Consider the following 5,437-nt stretch of genomic DNA (forward strand, 5'->3'; position numbering starts at 1 on the left):
CCCTCCTGCGCCAAGCTTTTTGTGCCACCTTCCGCGGCGGTTTCCGGCCAGCTCGCGATCGGCCTCCTCCGGCTGCTGTGACCCGCTTTGAGTGTTTTTCGCATTTATTTTCTTGTTTAGTTGTTTTTCTGTTTTGTATTTCCTTTGAGTTCCCTTGTATTTGGTTTTATTTGCTGTAATTTCTTTTTCTGCATTAGTTTTATTGTTCCCTTTATTTCCCTGTATGGTTTTATTTATGCTTGTAATAAGGCTTTCTCCTCTTGCTTTGTTGCGTCCGGTTACTGCCCGATATTACTAGTCCAAACCTTTGAGTTGTGGATGTAAAATTTATCCTGGCTTTCAAGTCGAGAAGGATGAGTATCGGCTTGTGAGTTTTGCTCTCAAGGCCGAGGAATAAGTATCGGCTTGGGGGTTTTGCTCTCAAGGCCGAGGAATAAGTATCAGTTTGGGGGTTTTGCTCTCAAGGCCAAGGAATAAGCGTTACCTATGCATTAGATGGTGTCTGTTTGATGCAGATCTGAGTTTTCAACCTGATATTTAGTCATAGGTTAGCGGATGCTGTGTTTGGGTTGATTTGGTCTGTTGTTGATGACTATATCTTTAGCTTCGGCTATGATTTACTTCAGAGCTTTTTGCTCTGTTTGTAAGAGCTTTAGGCTCGCAACTTTTATCAATGAATGAGTATGATATGTTTTTTTTTTTTAAAAAAAAAAAACCATATATATATATACCTAATATTAATTATTTCCAAATAAATTAAAGAATACAAATTAAGCGGGCGCACACACACACACACATATATATAATAAAAGCATTGCATAATTTTTGTTTTTTATTAATTAATAACCATATACCAATTATATATATATATATACCAATTAAATTTTGTTATCTAATATTTTTTTAAAACAAATAATTAATATTATTAATTAATTAATTAATTTTTTATGTGTGAAATTATGGCACATCAATAATTATTGACGTGTCGTTTTCACACGTCAATAATTATTGACGTGTTAAAATGCCACATCAATAATTATTGACGTGTCAAAATGTCACACGTCAAGAAATTATTAATGTGTTACATTTGACACGTCAAGAAAATATATTGAAAATAATAAGAGAAAAAAAAATTATATGATCACTTATTTTTAAAAAAATACTATATACTTAAAAACTAAGATAATACATATATGTATTAATATTCCTACAATATTGAAACGTGATATGTATTAATACTATATCACTTTAATTAATAACCATATATATTTTGTTACCTACTATTAATTAATAGCCATAAATTAAAGAATATAAAGCACATATATATAATAACCATATATAGTGAAAGCATTGCATAATTTCAATTATTAATTAATAGCCATATATATTTTGTTACCTAATATTAATTAATAACCATAAATTAAAGAATTCAAAGCACATATAATAACCATATATTATGAAAGCATTGCATATAAGAGACAAAAGCATTAACTAGTTTTATAAAATTTTAATGGGTTTGAATATATCTCTTAATATATGATGACATATATCAATTATACATATACCAATTAAATTTTGTTACTTAATATAGGTACAAATAATTAATATTATTAATTAATTAATTTTTGACGTATGAAATAATGGCACGTCAATAATTATTGACGTGTCAAAATGTGACACGTCAAGAAAATATATTGAAAATAATAAGAGAAATAAATTATATGATCACTTATTTTTTTATATACTTAAAACTAAGATAATACATATATGTATTAATATTCCTACAATATTGAAAACGTGATATGTATTAATACTATATCACTTTAATTAATAACCATATATATTTTGTTACCTACTATTAATTAATAGCCATAAATTAAAGAATATAAAGCACATATATATAATAACCATACACAGTAAAAGCATTGCATAATTGTTTCAAAAAAAAAAGCATTGCATAATTTTTATTATTAATTAATAACCATATACATTTTGTTACATAATATTAATTAATAACCATAAATTAAAGAATTCAAAGCACATATAATAACCATATATAGTGAAAGCATTGCATATAAGAGACAAGAGCATTAACTAGTTTTATAAAATTTTAATGGGTTTGAATATATCTCTTAATATATGACGACATATACCAATTATACATATACCAATTAAATTTTGTTATTTAATATATATAGGTACCAATTAATATTGTTATCTAATTTTGTTAACCAATTAATTAAATTTTGTTACTTAATATAGGTACAAATAATTAATATATTAATTAATCAATTTTTGACGTGTGAAATAATGGCACGTCAATAATTATTGACGTGTCATTTTGACACGTCAATAATTCTTGACGTACGAAAATGCCCCACGTCAATAAAGCTTTATTGACGTCTCACTGTAGCCACATCAATAATTATCGACATGGCAAAAAGTGTGTTACTGTTTGCCACGTCAAAAAACACCATATTTTTTGTAGTGAATCTGCTGTGATATCAATAGGACCATCAGTTAGCTTAAGACACCGTCCATTTATTGATTTATAATTCTAGAAAGCAAACAAAACTATGGCAGCCTTTCATAGAGGAAAAAACGAAAGCTCTTCGTGGAAGATCGTTTCAGTCTAACTTGGACTCATGATACCCTCCATCACCTATACTCTCATGCTCCCAATTAACCCCCAGACGCCAGGCGCCCCTCATCAGACAGCTGTCTCTGTCTCTCGCTCTCTCAAGCAACTTCCGTGATTATACAGCTAGGAACCCTGCAGGCTACCCTGTTGCTCACATGTCAAGGTAATTGGGATCCTACGTTGATTCATAAAATCTTTTAATGGAAGGCTGGCTGCTTGAACAAGGCTCAACAGGTTCATTCGGTACCTCCGGATCAAGTTGCATGTCGTCATGGTTGGGAACTTGGGATGGCAATTCAAGTTTATTTGTACGGAGTAATTTTAGGTGGTTTATTTATGTCTCACTAAAAATAATGTGACGATTAAAATCATTATTTGATCAAAATTTAATAATGATTAATTACAAATTCAATAGTGATTTTAATAGCCACATCATTCTTAGTCGAACACAGAGTGGCCACCTAGAATTACTCATTTATACGACAACTGTAAAACAAAATAGACAATTTGGGACAATTTCCACCTAATTAATGAGTAGGATTTTTTTTATTAGTTAAAAGAGTCGGTTAGCCCACCTTTTTTATCTATATAAGAACCTATGTATTCAGGCTTCAACCCTAGTGTTTTACAAAGAAAAAAAAAAAAAAAGAAAAAGTGCCGCACGTACTAACGACAGAAAAGCCCGTTTCTTCTTCTTCTTTTCTCTCTTGTTTTTGTTGTTCCAGATCACTTCTAGTGTCCATGGAACAGCCTAGAACGAAGCAGATTAATTGTGGTGGCGGTCGTGATGATAGATTTAGCGACCTTCCCGATGAAGTTGTTTATGACATTCTTTGTTTGCTCTCAATGAGGGACCATGCGAGACTGATGGTGGTATCAAAAAGATGCCGAGCATTGTGCATATCAAACCCAAAGTTGCGTTTGACTAACGTTGTGAAAAAATCAAGTCTATGTTGCCTCAACAACTTTGTGGATAGGTTGATGTATCAACGATGCTTGTATGGCGTGAAGACGGAGAGCCTTGGGCTCTGTTGGTCTTTCAAAGGAAAAGGAAGCGTTGATCATCAAAACCAAGAACGCCGCCGGGTGAATACGTGGTTGCAGGACTTGGGTGGTGTTGCAAAAGTTCGCCTTCAAGTTATTCAAGGCCGTCGTCGTCTTCTTCCTGATCAACCCTTGGCCTTGCCACTTTGTAATTCCCTAAGGTACGTTAACGTCGATGCCGGGAATGCCTTTCTCAAATTACCCTCATCACCTTCTTATTTTGCTACAAAGCTCAAGATCCTAAAATTAAACTCTTTTGGAATCCAAAAAGAATGCAATTTAGGAGAATTGCTTTCATCTTTCAAGTCTCTCAAGACCTTGAGGCTTAACAAAATAAGCGGGATAAAGAGAATGACTTTCAGCAGCTCGTCCAATATTGAAATTTTATCAATTATAAGTACGGATCCTGATCACATCTACGATATTGAGATTCAGCAGCTACACAAACTCCACAACCTTAATCTAGTACTCTTTGGCACTACTAGTACATCACTGCAAATCTCTGCTCCCAATCTCCGAATATTTAGGTTGAAGGGATATGCTGTGGATACTTACTACTCTATCACAGAGTCGTCACATCTGTTGTGTGCTACACTTGGTCTCAATCTACCCCGTCAATCTCAATTATGGGGGAATCAAGCTTTTACCAATTGCAAGTATAACTTGGATAGGCTTCTTCACAGTGTACGAAAGTGTATACATCTAAACCAACGGGATAGTTTTGTTGAGGTAACCCTATATATATATATATATATATATATATATATTTTGAATATTAATTTCCCTAATAAAAAAAAAATTGTCAATTGAACCAATTAAGCTTTTTACAAATCTATGTCATGAATTGACAATATTTCCTAGTCTGAATTTTTGTATGCGATCTCGAGTACATGGCCTAAAGTTCAATAATTATTGCTTTTCTTTAATACTAATTAATATTTTTGGAAGTTTTGAATGTTAAAACTCTTGTTTTTTTTCTTCTTCTTTAATTTTCTCTAAAACTAGAACAAATCTAATATCCAATATATATATATAACAAATTTAGTTTACTTTGGAGTGATTTATTTTTGTGCACATTAATTAAGATATGCCATTCAACAATACTTTTTGCTTTGCATTGATTTAATTTGCTTTTTTGCTAACAAGATTTTCCTTAATTGTAACGTCGTTGTAGGTTTTAGTTAAGTTGGGTTGCTTGCCATTTTCATTTGATAATGTTACGCATGTCAATGTAGGAAGAACTTCAAGTGCTGCCCAAGTCCTATCATTGTCCTCCCTGTCCTCCCTTCTCAGAGGAACAACTAATTTAAAGCATCTCATGCTACATTCTAATTGTGTAAGTAAAAGAGCGTCATCCTCTTTCAAACTATTTTATTATAAATTTTTCCATCTTTTAACTTAATCAATTTCTTTTTGTTCTTAACGTACAGAGAGACTCGTCAATGAGTTCGGGAGGAGAGCTTTCATTTAAGATGGAATATTGGCAATCTCAAAACCTCATGTGTATTCATCAACTGAAACTAGCAACTGTGGAGCTTTTCGATAGAGAGAACGAAATAGAACTAATCAAATATTTACTAACGAATGCACAAGAATTGGAAGAGATGGACATTTGGTATACGTCGCCAGTGTCATCAGATTTCATTACTGAGTTAAGAAAGTTTAAAAAACCTTCAACAAAATTGTATCTATGTGCAACATCATACGATGAAAGCGGTCATTTCGTCTTGATAAAAGACCTATATTATTAAT

This window comes from Corylus avellana, chromosome ca10 (genome assembly GCF_901000735.1).
Source record: "Corylus avellana chromosome ca10, CavTom2PMs-1.0".
Classification (NCBI taxonomy): domain Eukaryota; kingdom Viridiplantae; phylum Streptophyta; class Magnoliopsida; order Fagales; family Betulaceae; genus Corylus; species Corylus avellana.